The 19,760-nt window shown below is 43.0% G+C and overlaps 1 protein-coding gene and 1 long non-coding RNA gene across 6 annotated transcripts in view; both read left to right on the forward strand.

Moving 5' to 3' along the window:
* Positions 1–3,670: 3,670 nt before the first annotated feature.
* On the forward strand, positions 3,671–13,769 carry LOC130592651 (uncharacterized). The gene is made up of 2 exons (XR_008970622.1): positions 3,671–4,094; positions 13,158–13,769. It is a non-coding gene; the product is annotated as an uncharacterized LOC130592651 (long non-coding RNA).
* A 1,150-nt stretch (positions 13,770–14,919) lies between these two features.
* TRAF3 (TNF receptor associated factor 3) overlaps positions 14,920–19,760 on the forward strand; it is a 71,624-nt gene continuing 66,783 nt past the window's right edge. For 4 of the 5 annotated variants that reach the window (XM_057397097.1, XM_057397100.1, XM_057397103.1 and 1 more), the window contains exons 1-2: positions 14,921–15,176; positions 16,270–16,325. The gene's annotated coding sequence lies outside the window, so the exon portion shown is untranslated. Of the gene's footprint in view, positions 15,177–16,269; positions 16,326–19,760 lie in introns of all 5 variants that reach the window. The other variant, XM_057397099.1, reaches the window with a different exon arrangement.

Here is a 19,760-nt window from a genome sequence, read left to right on the forward strand (position 1 = left end):
ACAAGTAATGGTGGAAGAACTGAGCTACAGCTACTCCTTCCTGGTACTCACTTAGCACTTTGCACTGTGCTGTGCACTTCCTCAGTGGCTGCTATCTCCTATTATACATTTTTAATTGATTAATTTTTCATCCTTATCCTAAGATCACACATTTGTGACAGTTATTGTCAGCACCCTGCGTTCATTTCATGTAAAGTTATATTTAGACATTTCCTGGATGACGTATCCCTAATGTCTAATGTCCTTTTGCAGCTCATGTTAAGTCAGGCTTCAGATCTTTAGACTAGCATTTGGTGAGTCCTTGTCTGGCCCATAAGCTGTGCTGCTCAGGAGGAGGATGATCCCACTGGTGTGGCTGCAGTTACATACATGAGGTTTCCTGGTTTTTTTTTCACTCTTTTTTGCCACTGCATAACCCTGCCCTCTTCCCTTTACTGCCTGCCCTCAGCATGCTATCCAAGTGTGGCCAAGAGGGCTCCTGCCTTTCCCACAATGACACACAGTGGCTGTTGCATATAATGAGAATTGTGGCCCCACACATACTCAACAAAGCACTATGCTTCCCCTTTCTTTACCCTTACAACTTTTTCCCCCACCTTGAGTATTTGAAAGCCAAGTGATATTCTAGAAATTGGGTGACAGGTGCAAAATGATCTGAGGTCAACTTGGGAAGGTCCAAACCACACTCTCTGCTTCCTGGCCACTGTTTTTTATATCATGTAAGCATTTAATTAACTCTGAAGAACTTTAATTTCTATATCAAATTCTGTTGAGACTGGCTAATGGTGGAAAGAAGATATGGGGGTTGGGGAAAAGAGAGATGTACATTGCCCAGCTGATCTCATAAGCCTTATTTCTATAGGAAATTGGGATAAAATGGGAAATGGAATAAGGAATATTAAAACCCCAGCCTGACTTGATTCTTTGCATATCTGATGCTTTTAATATTTTCTCTCTCTTTCAATAAGTTAAGGGGGATATGCAAGGCTGAGATGCTCTGTCTGAAGCCTTGGGCTTCATTTACTGAGTTGAAGTTGAGTTGGAACCTCTGAGCCTCTGGGGCTGTCTCTTGCATCAGAAACAACAGAGCTCATTATCATCCCTGAACTCTGCTCCTATCAGTTGCTGTGCTACGTGATGCTAACTGACACGTGGAGGAAAACAGGATGTCTTCCAGAATATGTGAAAAGGGAGGTTTGACATAAGATTAAATCAATAAGAGGAAGATGGATGAGCATTCATTACCTGTATTTATCGAGACTGTTTTAAGAGAACGGAAAGTTTACCTTAGGACATGTCTTCCCCTCCCTTTTGTTGTATATATGCTCATCAGTAGGCTCTTTGGCTGCCACAGTTGGGAGTGTGTGTTTCAAGGTGAACTGTTGCTTATTTCAGTTTGCCTTAAAATGTTGCTTGGCAAAGCAAGGTAGTTCAGGAGGTGATTGATGAGCAATGAGACAAACACGTAACAGGGACAGGCTGGACAGCTGGGATGACTTCAGCCACAGTCCAGATCTGATCCTATCATTTAAAGGGCAGAATTGGGTTGAAAGGAAGAAGGATGTTAAGGAAGAAAGGATGAATAAGGGAGAGACAGAATTTCAAAGGCAAGGAGACAGGCTATGATACAGTAGTCACCATAGTGATGATGGTGGGGTGGGGGACAGAAGACAGGGCAAAACCAGAGTCAGTCAATAGTACAAACATTCAAGGTTCAAAAAGGCAGCCTGCCAGCTTTGTGCATAGTTCGGGATCCTGGAGATCAGGCAGGCACCACCTGGCATATGCATGCTTTTCTGCTGTTATTGATTGTATTTTGCTAAAGGTACATTTAAAGTTATTATTTGGATCATCATGTAACAGTAACAACAATATTTTAGCTAAAGGATATTCTCTTTCTATACAAGTGACTCTTTGCTAAGCTTGAGTAGCTCTGCGGTGAGATTTATATGGCAAAAGCCCCATGTGGCCTCCTTACCATCTTTTACTAGTGTCTTTGAGTTGATAGTGCATTTATTTAAGGGAGAATTTCCTTACTGATGTGGTAATCAGACCACAGCTACAAACCACCCACATACGGAGCTGCAGATCTGCAGTAGACCTCTTGGTCCCTCAGTGTACGGAGAGGGTAAGGTAATATCAGAAGGGGATCCACAGATGCTGAAATGCCAGTTATTGAAAATAGTCCAAAGGGGGCACTGAAAAGAGGATACATCCTTGGATATACGCTTCCATGTTAGAAGAGGCTGCAACAATTTAAAACACAAACATCCTTTCAGCTGTTTGAGTTCATCACATGTCTGCCTGAGGTTACCATTGTCACAGCAGAACGGTTCACCTGAGCGCTCCTCATCTGCTCCAGTGCAATGTCTGACCAGGTAGTTCTTGCACTGAAGCAGCTTGAGTTATGTCGCAAACAACTCTACCAGCCCTGCTAAGGGGAAGCAACAGTTTTCTGCTCAGGAGTTGTAGCTGAAGGACAACGAGCTAATTCCTTACACTGTCACAGTTATATTTGCCAGAGGCCATCTGACCAGGGCTTTAAATCCATCCCTCCCCATGGCATAGAAATCTTACTGCTCTCCACCAGGCAGTGCCTTTCTCCTTTCAACATTCAAACTGGAGCTAGATGTCTGAAACTTTGCCTTATTGTGTTAGTCCGTTTGTTGTTGTTGTTTCTGTGTCAGCTGCTGGAGATGACACAAGGGGCAGGGGTTAGAGAACTTGACAAAGAGATCTATTCACCTCCTGTCTATCAGCAGAGCATCCAAGCATAGTTGGAACCATGCTGGAAGAGAAGCCCGTGTAGACCTTTTGAAGCTTTTCTCTGCTGCATGAAACAATTAGAGATTCTTGAGGGAGGAGAAAGGGGAAGAGTAACTCTGTTTCAGATTTAACAGCACCTATCTCAGCATCCCAGGCCATCCCTAGTAATATAGATTGTCATACCCACTCCTATTCTGTCTTTGTCCTCTCAGCACTTTATTCCAGACATCAAGGTTTCTCTGAACTGTGGGAAAGGAGGCATACAAGCTTAGAGACAAAAATCAGACTTATTCTAGTTATTACTGGAATACACCAAGGACATAAAAATTTGACACTGGTAAATTAAGTGTGCTATTATTATCACTTTGAAGGCTTCAGGATATGCTGTATTTACTCTGATCCTTTTACTTGCAAGTATGTCTCCTTAATGCTTTATGGTAAATTCACCTGTGGGCTTGTTTTTTCTCTCTTCAAAAATTAGGCCAGGTTTAGATTTGCAAAGCTATCAGAGAGACTGGGATGAGGATGAGATCCCTGAGTGGTGGAATGTGAAGTTAAAACAACAGGAAAAGTGAATAGCATGAGGGGAAGCAGAGATGTAGAAAAGACTGAGATGCAGAAAGGTCCATTACAGGGGAACGCCCATCAAGATGTGCAATACCTCCCATAAGTGCATGGAAAAACATTCAGACTGCTGAGCCTCCTGATAGTGCTGTCAATATATAGCAGTGAAGCTGTGATGGCAGGAGAGCTGCTCTCCCCCACAGACTACATGGCATTGTAGTACCGTCAGAAGATACTCCAGTAGGGCAAGCGATAGAAGTCTGTGGAGTAGATCTTAAGAGTCTCCTTCTGAGTATAAGAATGTGAATGATTCCAAATGATACATTGAAAAAAAAAAAAAAAAGTCATATTTCTCCTTTCCCTCACCCAAACTAGAAACCTACATGTACAAGTAACAAACAATGAGGTTGAAGTTCAGGTGATTCAGAAATTCAGATGACTCAGAAAAATGTCAGAATAAAAACTACATTATGATACAGTTCTTAATGGGATGCTATTCTTTCCAAAGGACTTGAATTTATTTGGAACACAAGGCCGACAGAGGATTCCTTAGTCATTTTGTTTTATCTGTGGTATTTAATATGTGGTCCCTTACTTATTTTACTGTGTGTTATTCAGGCTTGTTTTAAAAACCATCTGTTTCCTCCGAAGTAAGGATGCCATATATTTGTTTTTCTCTGGTATGTCCTTCATTTCTGCCCTCTGAATCTCATCTGGATGATCCTTTAAGGCAGTAAACAGGATTTTAAAAGAGAGTTTGAAATGTAGGTGCTCTTGGTTTTGGAGGATTTGAGAGTTCCCATGTAAGACCTCTACTCTTTCTTTTTGTCAGTGTGATAGGGAAGCTTGAGTCCTAAAGTTTTCTCTAGTGCTCATCACTGCTGTTATTAAGGGCTTCACAAATACTTAATTCATCCTCATATTGGCCTGGCAAGGGTTTCATTTTGCTCTGTTACTTTAGGGAAAAGTTAGGTGGGGTTTTAGAAATAAATTTCATTATCCATCTCTTAACTTTGATTATAAGGTGCATCTGTCCAAGCAAAGACCTTGCCCACAGCATGCTAGTAGTATAATGGATAACACTCTCTGATTATAGATCAGAAGACTGTAAGTATGACTCATGGATAGTTTTTCTTTTGCAGGCCATATGCTCTTCCTTTCTTATTCAAGGTGTTTGAAGCACAGAATGGGAAACTCTTCGCAATCTTGGATTCCTTACCAGCTGATTGCAGAAACACCCCATTTTCACCTAATTTCTATAGGACTTGGTTTGTGCAGCTCTAAGTACCTCTTTAAAGGTTAAAGTGAAACAGAGATCTAGAAGGCAGGAGTCTCTCTTGCTGCACTTGTCACATCTAAACCCCAACAGAGTGATCCTTTACCTAGAGAGGTAGCGGATCCTTGTGAAAAAAAAACATGATTATATCATTAAAGGCTTCAGAGTTAATATTCAGAAGCAGGGCAGAAGAGGTATCAGTTAAACTGAAGTTGTGCACACAGGCTTAATTTTAGTACTTCCCCAATTCCCCTGTCACATTGTTCTTGCTAGATTTTTATATACACGCTGGAACAAGAAATGGAATGAAAATAAGCTTAACAGAACTGATATCAGTTCATTGCAAAATACATTAGTTATGACCAATAAAGTCAGATTATTTCACTGGTTTGACTCTCAGTTTACCCTAGTATAACCCAGAATAGACTGTGGACGAGTGGGTATGGGAAAAGTTACACTTTAAAGAAGTAAGTCTCACCTACTTCAAGTTTTATTAGCTTCTGTTTCTGCACTGCCTTTCAATTTTTATTTTTGTCATATGCTGGGACTTGGCTGCATGAAAGCTTTAGTCTTCATTGTGTTATAGAGCTTTTGTAACGAGAAGATGGTGTTTTTTAAAAAGACAAGAATAGACAATGCATGTAATTGTTTATAGTGAACTTACTCTTGCCTCATTTTAGCCTTTGGCTTGACAAAGAGTTTTATCCATTCTATATGGTATTGCCAAATAAAAGAATTTAAAAATCATCAGTCAGATCTCAAAAAAACCAAAACCCATTATGACACGGACTTCTAATTATGTTTAGGAGTGGATATATATTCAACCTATTTTGCTTTGCTTTCTGATTCCTAAGCCTTTGCAGAGTGCTCAGGTTGTATTTTTAAGCTTTCTATCTACAACCATGGGAGAAAGAAAATTACTGCCTTTTTGTCTAATGAAAGAAAAAAGACACAGAAATTTCTTACATAATCACATCATCCCAAAAGCTGGTGCTTTGAGGAAAAAAGCCTCAATTATCACAAAACTTAAGATAAAACTGTGAGAATTTGCAGTTTGTATTGCCTCAAATGTCTGAGGTTTATATATGCCCTTTTTACAAGTAAAGAGCTTCCTGAAGTGTATGAAAGATGCAAAGCTGTACTTTGGCTGTAATGCCATTAGAAATAGCTTTTTCTCCAGGGAAAGACAGAGATTGTCACCTTCTCTCCACAAGAACTGAAATGGGGGGCCCAGCTAAAGAGAAGAAAAAATGTTCTGATCTCAGCTGAGTCGACAATCTGTTACCACAGTATGGATTGGGAGTAACTCCAGGAAAGTTAGAGCAAATACCACAGCTTTCCACTTTGGATCTAAAATCTGAATGTTTCCTGACACATCAAGGGAACTGGAGGAGGAAGGGATACTGGGTTTTGGTTTTATGGTTGTATATTACCTCAAACAGCCCAGGAGAGGTCTGGGGCCTTGTTCTGCTCTGAATTACATTACATTGGTTTAATTCTGCAGTGTTTGCACAAAGACAAATCAGCGTACTGCAGATAAGACTGAGGCCAAAGAAGAATTCAACTTCTTGCAACTTTTACTTCAGTAGAAAGATGATTTTACATTTTGTGCATTTTAACTCACATGTCTTCAACAGGGAGCATTTAATTCAGGACATGGAAGCACATTTCTCAATGGGTAAAGCAGGCAATGAAGACTGAACTTAGGAAAGTGGTACAGGATCACGTATGGGCTCTTATGTCTCTAGGATATAATCTAGGAAGAAGAAAAAAGTGAAGAACCTCAGAACTGCTGTCACATGACCTAGTGAATAGTGAAGTCCCATTGTACCACCTCCCGAAGGATCCTGAGAATTCAGCTATTCCATTTGAGGTTGTACATGGCAGCCCCTTGTCCTCAAACTCAGCAATAACATTTGTCTGCTATTATTAAAGTGAGAGGGTTGCACTCAGAATATATCGGAGCTGTTTTGGCTACATCTGTTAAACTGGTTCTGTTCTACCATTATCTGTTTTTGTGAACAAATACATGCCCATTTCTTTCTGCTGTGCAAGGAGTCCTTGTTTTCCATAGTGGCAGCAGATCACTAGGTGTGTTCTATAAGCTGATCAGATGATCTCTCCATATATCTTCTATATATCTTTATGGACCAGCAGCCTAATATCTGCCTGATTTTCAAGGGAGGGTTTTTTGGTTTTTTGTTGTTGTTTTTTTTTTTTTTTATGTCGTGAGGGCAGCTACAGTAAAGTTGTTCACTTTTTCTACAGGGAGATGCCTATGGGTGATACACCATCCATGGCTGCAGCAGATGATCACCGACAGCAGTAGCTCACACATTTCTTGCAGAAAATCTTCAAGCCAGCTTTGTTAAGCATCTGCTTTCCAATCATTGGAAGGCTCCAAAGGAATTTTTCTAATACTTCTAGCTCAGACCTTTGCAGGATGTGAGTTAATATTTCACCTTTTCCACAACAGGTCTTTCAGCATCTGGAAGATGCTTCTTCAGTGGACATGGCTCTTCTGTATGTTGGTGCCAACAGAACTTGTCAACTGTCCCCCCAGTATCAAACCAGCAGCCTCTACAGTGAAATAGTTGAAGACTACATCCAGTAGTTGAAGGTCCAGTGTCCAACAGGTCTGTTTGGCTTCCTCTTGCTGTTCAGGCCTTGATGTGGGTCTGTACCAGAAGTCTGAATAGTCCCACATGATTAAGAAACTCAAGGTAGTTACCCTACTGGGGTAGCTCTCTTCCAAATGCCGTACATGGAAGAGTCACAGCTCACCACAGCTACCTGGCAACTGACTGGCACTGGCCTTCCTCAGACTCGAAGGTCTCCTTCCTCATCCCTGCACTAGCGGTTCTGCCATCCTACATCTCTCAGGTTCATTAGAAGTCTTACCATGGGTAGCCAACTCACCTTTCTTCTCAGCTTTTTTTCCCCAGTCTATGTGCTCTTGAGTCTTTACTCCTTTATTCTAATAATTGGAGCTGAGTTCTTTCTACCTCTAATTACTCTCTAGCTTATATATAACCCTGTCATACTGTAATAACAAAGACAGTAAAGATTATGCATATGCTGATTAGGGTGTAATGTGGCTTGCAGAGCATTCATCGTAACTGGTGAGGAAGAAGGAAAGAAGTTTGATTCGTAGGGGCTAGGCTAAAGTTGTCCTGAGAGCATTTAGATTTTACTTTTTTTACTTGAAAACTGAACATATTAGATACAGAGAATACTGAAACTCAGCAAGGAAAATATTTGAATAGAATTATGTTTCCCTGAAGATATATTTAAGCTAGATACCTATTCTTGGGTCTCACCTATGCAGTACATGGGGCTTGCTAAGACAGTGAATTGTCTGGATCCCAAGACAGCCATTCTTGTCCTCACACCATCTGGAGCACTTTTTGTCACTTTCTTCATATGCACAGGGCAGAAACCTTCCCAAACCCTGTGATAAAAAAAAAAATAGAGGCAAAAGTGATATTATTCCAAGTACCAGTCAGCGAGTATGCTGATCTTCTTTCCTCTCCTAACTCTGAAGACTCAGGTGGATAAGTAGAATCCAGCTAAGAAATATCTTCAGACAAACAGCTGGGTAATTATTTTTTCTCTAGAGTTACCACATTTTATGCATACTATCATGCGGCAGAAGGAATGATACCTGTAAATCTGAATTACCATTTTACTATACAAGGTGAGAAAATTGCTAACAATAGAGAAAAAAACTGTTGAGTAACAAGAGGCAGGTCAACAAGGTACTATAAGCTTTATGACAAAGTCAGAGAGACAGAAAGACATTATACAGTTGTATCAGCATGCATATGTCTTGAATCCAACAGCTGTGGTCCACTAGAAGGCTGGATATATGTTAAGACAAAGGCTGGCAGGGAACAGTTAATGCCATGAAAGAAGGCCCAACACTGCATCTGTAAGAACTAGATCTGGAATGGAACATCCTTACAAGCACAACAGTATCTCTGTCATACACGCAGGGCATGATCCATGCAATTTAACAAAGGGAATGAGGGTTAGCTGTATCAGCTATAGCTCCCAAGGGAACAGTGTTGACAAGAGAAGTGTTGTTCTCCTCTAGGCTTCCAGAACAACTATTCTTTAGATAATGATTGCTCTTGACTGGATTTTCTCCAGGAGTCTGCTGGCATTACTGCATAGCAAACACAGAGGTTCCATCTCGCGGTAATCTCTTTAGTACTCAAGCCTGGTAAGTTTGCCTGGATCAGGCTGCATGTGAAGTCAGGACAGAATATTTAAGGGTTTGGAAATGCACCTTTTGCAGAGAGTTTACTTTTAACAAAAGAACACCCAGGGGCTCAAACAACCTTCAAGAATACTCTGGAATCTCCTTTTAGAACTTACTAGAGCAGTGCCATTAAAAAGGGGGGGGGGGGAGGGGGATGGGGGAGAGGGAGAGGGAGGCAGGAAAAGGGGGAAAGGCTGGCACAAATGGAAAAAAATCTATTCTGATGTAAGACACACTGCTAAGCTGGAAACCAGGAAAGTGATGAGACTCAATGACCACCTCCCAGACATCCTCAAATGCTTCAGTTGTTTCTAAGCCCTCTTCTCACAGGTTGGTTTGTGTTCCCATGACTACATGCAGAAAAGGTGAAAGTAAAAACAGTTACGTCACTCTGAAGAAACAGCTTTTATCGATTACTGCAATCAGCCAATTACAGTTTCTAGAATAACGAACAATTCTCAGCATTGCAAATACACTCATCTGGTCTTCCTGCCAATATTAAGTAAGGCTTTTTCCTCTTATAAGATTAGATTCTGAGATTCTTTATGGAGAAAAGATCCTAGGGATCTTTTAAGAAATAGATGTATCATTCAGAAAATGAAGGCATCTGAAAAAATCAATACAGCTATTATATTCATGTCAGCTTTTTACTTTGCCAGTTACTCAACAGAATCCTTGCAGTTGTTAGTTACAAACTAGTATAACAACTGACATCTTATGTCTGGGGAAAACTTTTGGACCAAATCTTTGCTCCTGATAAAGCTGCTTTGTGCTGTTCAAAAGGCACAAAGCAGCCTTTAAGATGCTTTTACCAGTTATATTCAGATTCAGCTGTCACAGGGAAATCTCCATATGGTGGAGAGCTGGTCTTGCTGATTCTGTACTATTCCCATCACAGCTCTGATTTTGCAGCCATACTGAAAGACAGACATACAGCTGAAGCATATCTGTGCTCTAGTAATTCCCTGCTGTGGGACTGTATCTTGTCTCTTTTTCCAGGTACAGCTTAGAGTTCACATGAACTACCCTACAGGCCTCTTTGGAAATCCACTGACAAGCACTCAAAATTTTCGTTTGACTCCAAAGTCAATTTAGCATGGACACAATGGCAGTCTTGATGGTAGAGGAGCCTGGGAACCTCAATATATTTTTAATAGTCTCACCAGGAGAGTAAGAAGGCCTTCAAATAACTGAGATGCAGCTGTGATATGCCATACTAGTATTCCTTGTCAATTGTGAAGCAGATTTATAAGCTGACTTGGGAATGACAATTAGCTTGAAAGAAACGAAAAATGTCACAGCATACTCATGAAGGCATATATAACTAACTTCTGTAAGACTTGGGAAATGTTTCACCTCAAATGCTTGTCATTTTAGAAAGCCATCACTTTCTAGGAATTTAAATTAGAAAATCATCACTTGGGCAGGGGAAGTATTTTTTTTTTCCTTAAGCTATCACATTAGACATTATTGCTTAGTAGCAGTTGAAATAAACTCCAGGGACTCTTTATCTCATGTATAGGATGCAGTAAATAAATGCGTATTCCCACGATACAGGTCCTCTTGGGCTGTGCTTCAGCAATAAAAAGGAATGTAAATTTAATGTTTTTATTATTCGGTTAATAAGCATCTTCAATCCAAAACATAAGATGAGGAAGCTGCGAGTCAGGAAGCTGCCTCAGTGCCAGAAATGCAGAAACTGAGTCCTGCTAAGTCTTGCTGAGATCTGCAATAGGTATCAATTAGGAGCAAAACATAACCACCTTCCACAGAAACTGTGGAGAGGGCATGCACAATGGACACAAATCACAATGCTTACAGTTAGCATTATGTACAAAAGCAGTGCTAAACTGCACCTGAAACAGCATGGTTAGTAAGGATGTACTGTATCATTACTTGTTACAAACGTTTAGCTGAATGATTGTTAATTGCAGTAAGTTAATTCACACAAGAAACAATGGTTTGCTGCCCTCTCTTCCCTCCATCCCCCTCAGATTTACTTCCAGCATTAAAAATAACCTGTTGATGCTACTTTTGGGAAGGTAAGTCTGGAAATGATCCTTCTCTACAACCACTCAATGGCCATTTTGTTTAGGAAGTCTCACAGAATATATTTTTTGCAGCCCCCACTCATTGAGGGTCACTAAATACCTTTTAGTATCAGGTAATAAACTTAAGAGATGCAGTAAAGGACCAAATCTCTTAAGCAGGATTATCACAGAAGACTATAACCAGTACCCCTGCAACAAGATATTTAGCACAGAATCTCTCAGAAGATTCTAAGTGGCAGGGAGAAAAAAAAAACAAACAGACAAAACAGTCCTTTGCCAGGCTCACCTGAGGGAAAACGTTTTGTTGTGACCCAAATATGGAATCAGTTCAATGGTAATGCCTGTAAGCAAGATATACAACAAACTACCTGATGATTTAGTATCACCAGTGTTCTCTCTACATGGTATCACTGGCTAATTTCCAGTGCTTCAGAGGCAGTTGAAAAAACTCACAACCCAAATGCAGGTGGGGTAGAGGACCAGAAGAAGCCCTGAAGTTTGAGAATGGTCAAAGTATAATGTTAGGAGCTCAGCCCCCCTTTAAATTCCTCTTAGACGTACAAAAGTATCATGCCCTGATTTAAAATCATTTAGACACTTATGCTTAAAGTACTGTTTGCTCCTGGAATGGCTAGAAAGCTTTTCACTCTGTGTACTCATTACCGATTTATATCTATACATCCTTGTGCTAGTATAATTCTCTAATTTAAATAGTTCTCCTTCCTTGATATTTACTGTTTGAATGTATTCACAGTGAATCATCATACTGTTTTGGCTTTATTTGGCTAGTTAAGGAAGCCAAGATTGCTTGCAGCTCCCATTCAAGAATACAGCTACTCTGCAGCCCAGCAACTCCAGTATTCATCTTCTGCATCTCTGGTGACCTAAGTCAACCTTCTGTGATGGTAATTCACCAGAACTGGACATAATTTTCCAAACAAGGGTCCTTAGCTGTGCTGTGTAAAGCTCTACAATACTTCCCTCTTTCTACTAAAAATACTCCACTTCATGCATCATAGACTCACATAAGCCTTTTCCACAGCTATCCTCACTGGCAGATCACAGTCATTTTCTCATGGAGGAATTCACCCACATAGTAAGGTCAGGCAAAGCAGGCCCAAGGCTACCAGCACCACTGCCTTTCTCCTCTCACTACAGAGTGTTTTAGGTGCAGGATACTACTTCTAACCTTGAACAAATCCTTGCTTTGGCAATTGTTATTTCCTTTGCCAGCTTCTTTCTCTGAGTAAACAACATCTTTGGGTTCCTTTGTCCTGTCAGTCTCAGGAATTTCCTCCATTTCTTGAAGTCTGCTGCTCTATGATCCCAAGTCTTAAACAAAGATCTGAATTTGTCCCTCTTGCAGTTTAACATAAGCTGGATTAGTCCTTGATCACTCAGTTCAAGATTGGTTTCAGTACTATGGCCTTCTACAAGGTCCTTGCTGCTTATTAATAGAGGCCTAAAATTGCATCATGGACTGTTTGCTTGAGAAATTGAGTTTCTATGACACTTGAGAATGTTTAAGCCCCACCATTTCCCAGTGGTGTCTTCCAGGCTGTATCTGGGAAATTATAGTTTCCATAATCACATGATATTTGGTCTCCATATATATTTATGGAGATATATATATATATCTTCCCCATAGTTTTTGGAGATAACTATCCCTGTCCAAGTCTGTAACAGATTACCACTCTTCTCTTAGTGGATTTTATTTATTTAAAAAATTATTTTCTTTCATGTAATTTTCCAGTGTAATGTCCTATTATTTTATTTCTTCAAACCATTTTACTAAAGTACAGAGTTGCCCCATGGTCCTTACCATTATTTCTGTTATTCTATTGTTCTGAACACAGTATATTCTAAACAGTATTGCTATGCAAAGGTGTACAGCATGCAGCAACAGCACTGGGACAGCGCTCTGGGTCCAGTGAAAACATTGCTTAAAATGTTAGATTCCAAACCAGTTAAGGACAAGATAATCAGTGACATAGCTCACTATAAATAATAGTATTAGAAAATCTTTCAAATCTTGTAGTCATGATACGGGATACTGCATTAGATCAATGCATCCCCTTTGGTTACAGTCATTTGTGAATGTCAAAAAACTTCTGACATATTTTATACAGTATAGGAATTTGTTTTCTCTTTTTGGGAAAGAATACATTAATACAGCTGCCAGAGCTACGGGCACTGGAATCCTGTTATCTTTTATTTATTTTTTTTTTTTTTTCAGGGAAAAGCAAGAGGACACATATACAACAGCAAAAAGAGTGGCAAAGAAGGAAATTGCAGGTTTGTCTCTGCTAGAAACTTATTTGCTGCCATGCTGATGAGATCCAGGCTTGGTGCACAGTCCTATCAGCTGGTCCAGAGCTAAGCAATCTCGCACAAGTGATGGGAACGTTGGAGACATCGGTCTTAGATTGTCTTTCTGATAGGAGGTTCACAGCACCATTTCAAAAGGCACAGCTGTCTTGACAGCTGAGCCAGCCTTTTACTGGGGACAGCAGCAAAAGGCAGGAGAGGGTGGGGGGAGAGAGAAAGCGGGAAGGTGGGAAGAGGAAAAAGCCAGCACACGAGCAGGGAATTAGCAGTGCGGGCCAGGCTTCACGTTTCGGGGCCCGGTGAGGACACAGCCAGAGCTGGAGGTGTTTGGTCGTGCAGGGCAGGTTGTAGTGGGCGGTACAGAGATCCGGGGGATGAAGACAGAAGAGGGTCAGGATGGATGTCGGGATGCGGGGAGAATGCTGTAAGCGGCAACTATGACGCAAAGCTTGTCCGTTCAGGATCACGCATCCAACTGTTCCTCCCTAGTGATCCCTCAATAAACAACGTCCAAAAAGGATGGTGACCTCATCTCACTGAAATTAGCCAAACACCACTCATTTCTCCGTGTTCAGCTCTGCACATTCCTCACGACTTCAGCTTTCCCGGCTCCCTGGCCTCCCCGGCACCATCGCTGCACCCGGAGCTCCAAGAGCCCTTGCGCGGCAGTTCCTACAACCGATCCAGCCCTCGCTGCCGCTGGCTCCGTCTGAACCCCACATTCCCGTTCCAGCCGAGCCCCCCCGCCTCCAGCAGCCGGTGAGACCGCGGTGACACAAGCCGCGGTGACACAAGCAGCCCCGCATTGAACAGGGGACGCCGGTACCGGCTAGGCATCTGCCGTGATCAGAACACCGCGGTACAAGCAGAGCCCGAAACCGGCATTTATTTAACGTGGACCCCCGGACCGATAAGTTCCACCGGGTGTCAGCGTCGCCCCCCATTCCCCGCTGCCGGGAGAGTCTCCCGAGGAAGGGGACGGCTGCCTCTCGCCCCGGGACGCCGGGTAAAGGCACACCCCCATACTCTCAGCCAACTCGGGGTTGCCATCTGCGGTCGGCTGCTCGCCGCCTGCTCCATGAGACGATCGGCCTCTCCGGGAGGGCGAACAGCTCTGGCTCGCTGCTCTTTCCAGAGCTTTTCCAGACTCTTCTCCCCCTCCCCTCCCTGCTTCTCTTTTCCTCCTCCTCCCTCCCCTTTTCCCCAGTGTCTTTTTTCTTTATTTCAATAAAGGCTATTGTGTTCGAGGCGACCGTTTGTGAGGGGCTGCTCGCACCTTCCTCGGCGCGAAGACGGGAAACCAGCGGCTCTCCCCTGCGCCGATCCCTCTCTCCGGCGCCCCGCGTACTGGCGCCATCCCCTCCTCAGCGCTCCCGCCCTTCCCCCAGTGCCCAACGGTCGGGCCGACGCAGCAGCGCCCGCCCCCAGGCCGAGCACCCAGGGCAGCGGTGCGAGCCTCGGCACGGCTGCTCCGGCGCTCCCCCCCTCCTGCCCCGAGCGGGACACGCTTTCTCCTCACATCCCACTCCGCGCACCCTTCGCTGCTTGCGGGGGGCCGGCAGGCGCCGGGCGGGACTGGCTGCGAGTGCCCGGGCGGGAAGCGCAGAGCCCCCCCCCCGCACCCCCGGTTGTGCCCATTGCCGGGGGCTGGGGGCTAGCGACGGCATCAGGTGCAGGCGGGCACAACAGGCCCGACCCCTGGCTGCGCGCGCGCTGAGCGGCTCGGCCGGGCCCGCCCCTCGGTGTGTGAGGAGGAGCCGGGAGAGCAGCGGGCTTCGCCGGGGATTTCCAGCCTGAGCGGGCGGGAGAGGAAGTGCGGGGCGGGGGTAGACGGCGCAGAGTGGTAGGGACTTTCCGTCGGACTGGCATTCTCCTTCACTAGGCTCCAGCTGCTGCCCGCTGTCCCGCTCCCCTCACACGCTCGCAGGTAGGGCGTCCGCGGGGCTCCGCCGCCCCGGGGAGCGGCTCCGTGAGGCGGTGAAGGGGAGGGGGGAAGGCACACACAGACACGGCGGGGACAGCACTTCACTGCCGCCCTGGTGGCGACTCCCGCTCAGGGCTGGGGCATCGCCCGGGCTTGGCCACCCGGCGCTCGGGTTCCCTAGACGGAGGGACGGGGCTGGGCGCGCGGCGGGAGCTGGGGTGTGCTCCCGCGGCGCCGGCGGGGGCAACGCGGCGGCGCGGCGCTGATACGAGGTATCTGCTACACGCAGGGGCCGAGCGTGCTTCACCCGCAGCCTGTTGCTGGGACCTTGGTGGCGGCTGGTGCCCGGGGATAGATCAGCCTCCGGCGGGGTCGGCGTGGGCCCTTCCTGCCCGGACGACACTCCAGCGCTTTGCAGGTGCCCCCTTTTCACTTACTTATTTCTGCCTCCCCTCTAGTCCTTCTCCTCTTGTTTCCCCCTCCGCCCCCCGATGTGTATGTGCGTGCGTGCCGGGGAGAGAAGGGGAGGAGAGGGGAGCCCGGCCACAGGCCGGAGCGGAGCTGTGCGGCGGCAGGCGACGCTTGCGGCGTTTGATGTGTCGTTTGAATGCAGAAGCCTCTCTCAGCTCCTGGCTCCTTCCATATGCAGTCCTGGGGGCGGGCCGACGGCCTTTAAAGGGGCACTGCTGGCAGCCGCCGCGCCTGGGAGCCGAGCGCGGGGTCCGCGCAACTTCATACCTCCCGCGGCTGCCCTCTGCGGCGGCTCAGCTCCTGCTCTGCTCGGCGCCGCTCGGCGCCCGGGCGATAGGCACTAAGGCTGTCTCCTCCGGGGAAAATCCTTTGCCATTGTTACGGAGCTGTCTCTGACTGGTGTGGAAGGAGTTATATTTTTATAAAGTCTGTTTGCCTCCAACGGTCCTGCGGTATAAGACCATCTGCTTGGCGTGCGCAGAAAGAAAAGTGTTTTGTTTTCATGCCATTCGTTTTGTGCGCTGATTCTCAGTACTGCATTTTAATACGTTTCATTAATTACCGTGTTATATGTTAGAAAAAATAACGAGTGTTTGAAAGTTTATACTGAGTCATTCCTCTGCAGATGAACGTATGACTGACTCATAATCTGAGAACTGCAGTGGCTTGTAAAATAGGAAGGTAAGGCATTTACATCTTGATTTATTTGTATCTTCATGTGTTTATGATCTGAATTATCTGCAGAAAACCAAGAGAAATGGCATTAATGCTAAGAGGCATAATCTCACGTTCTGCTGACCTGAGCTTGTGTTTGACGTGAAAGGCTGTATGTGCACCTGTGTGTGGCTCTTTACCATGCATTAAGACATTTTTCGTGTTTTTCTCTTTCTGTAGTAGTAATATGTGGGAAGTTCCAATGATACAATTTGAAATTCACAGTCAGTCTCCTTGGGCCAGTGACTTATCTAGCTTGTTGAGATCTAACCAAGCCTTGTATATTGTAATTTGTGCATCTCTTATTTCTTCAGTAGAGCTGTGTATTTTTCCTTTCAGGTTTGTACCGTAGAACACACGTAGCATTATTGTGCACTGATCTGAACTTGCATTCATAGACTGAAAAGGAGTTTACTGTGTGATGTGAACGTGTGCTAGCAGTATTTTGCTTAGACAGATGAAATAGTAAAAATCCATATTTAAATTGGCTACTGACTTGCACAGAAGCCTAGATTCAAAGGCTACACTGACTGTGAGAGTTAGAACTAAAGAGATCATAGCACACACCATATGGTGTCCCTTAAAATGAGACATTTGGTTTAAAGTGTCTGTAAATGGCAATCCATGCACACCGCACATGGATTAATGTAGATGGAAATGTTATTTCTTTTGATCAGAGAGAAGTCTTTTGTTTTAAGACAAGAAATATTTTGAACATTTTGACGAATCAGAGATTTTTATGGCTGAATGGGGAAACCCCTTTTCATAAAGCTTGGTAATGGAAACGCTGATGCATCATGAGTTTGGGCATTGCAAGCAGACGGTACCATGAGGTTATAAAAGTTGCTTTGTTCCGAAATGAAAATGGTAGGCGTTTTACTGAAGTACGACTTGGTGCAAAGCTCCCAATAATAGCTGGACCTAGAGTACAGAAAGGTAAATGCAGTCAGTAGCAATGTAAATTAATTCTGATCACAAGAGGGTACTAAATGACTTGCTCTTCAGGCTTTCCTGAAGTCCTTCTGCAGTTAATCTTGATGATACCAATTTTGAGAAGCCATTCTTTCTCTTTCAGAGAATTAGATCGTTTGTGTAAGCATATTTACTGTTGGTGCCTTGGAAAACTGTGTAAGGTGGCAGTAGTTAGTTAGCATCAGTGACAAAAAATTCTTTATGAAGTCTTACCAGTCCATGCTAGTACAGTTTGTCTTACAAATGTTTTCAGGATCTTGTACTGTAGACCTTTGCATTGTTCTTGTCCATAATGAGAAGTTTAAGTGAGAGAAGAGCAATGTGTTTTATCAGTCTTGAAGTCTAGCTGTTCTGTTAGTGGATATGGCAATGCTGAAAATTCACAAAGCCAGAAAACTTAATTTTTAACTTTTGTTGTTAAACCACTGGAATATAAACGTGTTGATAAGTAGACTAACCATAATTCTTACAATCTATGTCACAGTCCATACCATATTTCTTCTATGGATGAAAAGGCAGTTTAAAAACAGAAATTACTTAAATCTGCTTCAATATCCTGAACTGGCTTTGCATAAAGGTATTGCAAGAAAAACGCATTTTGATCTCTGATATGTTAGATGATGCAATAACTGGATTTCATTAATTTTTTTTATTATAATAGTGTTTCTTAATTGAAGGTGCCGAATCTTATGATGTCTGAAGACTGCTTGTTACACACTGGTTTCAGATGTCTGTGCTCTTGTGCACAGTTCCTTTAAAGAATTGCCAAGGCATAATTTGTATTTTTTTATTTTTTTATTTTTTTATGCTTGTGGGTGGATACTTTCTGAATGCAATGCTTGTGTTTGAAACCTCCTGGCATTTTTGGTGTATGGCTCAAGAACACCAAAAGTGTTGAGAGAGACTGAGATCTGAGATTTCAAGATGTGGTATGGGGAAAAGAAACCAAGGGAGAAAGAGTTGTGTATGTTTGTGCGACAGAATAAAGATGTGATTGTAGCACAGGAGGTAGCACTCTAGTCATACTAGGTTTTCTCTTCTTAACCTGTGGTGATGAAGTGGTAGCAAAAAAACTACAGCAGTGAAGGGCTGGTAAAAGAATATAACTGATCTCCTAGCTCTGCCTGCTAGATTCCCACACTGTCATAAATGGGAAGTCAGTATATTTTGTTTTGACAAATCACAAATACATTTCCCTTTTTTTTTCTTTTTTCTTTTTCTATGTTTTTTTTTAAGATAAAGGACTAGAGAATTGGGAGGAAAGGGGGAGTAAATGACAATAAAAGATTATTATGTGTCTTCCAAGTAGGAAGAGGTGCTCTCTTCTAATAGTGAAGAGAAGGAAATAAAAACAAAACTGCCCCTAGAAAATCAGTGAGAAAAGCATACAACAGAAAGAGCTTAGGGAGAAAATAAGGCAAAAGATTATTTGGTATTGGAAATTGTGAGGATACATATTTATATAGTCTTTGATGGTGTTTTTGTTTTCTTCCTGGAGATCTTTTCCACTGGAGCACTGACATCAAAATATCATTGCCACTGTGTCTTCACTTGCTACTGACCATTGGCTTTGTAACTAGGTTAACAGAGTGAGTGTCTCTAAAATTATATACAACCGCTGTAGTTCACTAACCCTCTCCACCCCCAAAAAATGTTAAGCCTTTGATTTCCATGCTGTTGTTCTCTGTTTTTTACTCTCCATGTGTAAAGTGTGATTTCAGTAGCATTCCAAGTTCTGCAGTTCATCTAGTCCAAGGGCAGCATGGGAAGTGAAGTCTCAACATGTTCATGGAGATAGAGGTTCCGTATTGGACATGTTGACTGCTTCCATCCTTGGCTCCCTCCTTGTACTGAAAATTGAGGTGTTGTGTACTTTAAGACTGGATTTTTGCAAATAGCAGGCATTGAAACTGAAACGGGCATAGCAGGAATGCTTAAAGTTGGAATGTTTCATAGTTCCAGTATTGTTTTATATAGTGTCATAAAATGATTATTTATGAAATAGATTTCTTTGATGTATAGAAACATTCTGTAGATTATTTAGAATGATAAAAATTTCAAATAATTCTGTAGTCTAATTTAAATGTTCTGAAGTGAATATATCCTTTCACATACATAGCAAATGCTTCAGTCAAAAGCAGTAGTGAAAGAAGTCCTAAAACTTCTATTTTACATGCTTTAATGATGACTGTATGTGAGCTTGGAATTAGAAAAAATTAACATTTGGAGTAATGCTGAGTTTCTGTTTGATTTAGTGGTTTCTTTTTGAAAAGAAAATAAGATATGGCCTCTCAAGAGAAGGTCAAAATGCTGTGAGTCTTTACAGCTTTCCTGGGCATTGAGCAAAAAGAGCTACTTGAATTTGGACTGTCTTGAAAAACATGTTGTAGATGCTACTGTAAGATACGTGCCTTCCTGACTGCCACTTCA

The sequence above is a fragment of the Pezoporus wallicus genome, unplaced genomic scaffold (genome assembly GCF_028554395.1).
Source record: "Pezoporus wallicus isolate ANWC-B61680 ecotype Strahan unplaced genomic scaffold, APGP_CSIRO_Pwel_v1 contig_7068, whole genome shotgun sequence".
NCBI classification, from domain to species: domain Eukaryota; kingdom Metazoa; phylum Chordata; class Aves; order Psittaciformes; family Psittacidae; genus Pezoporus; species Pezoporus wallicus.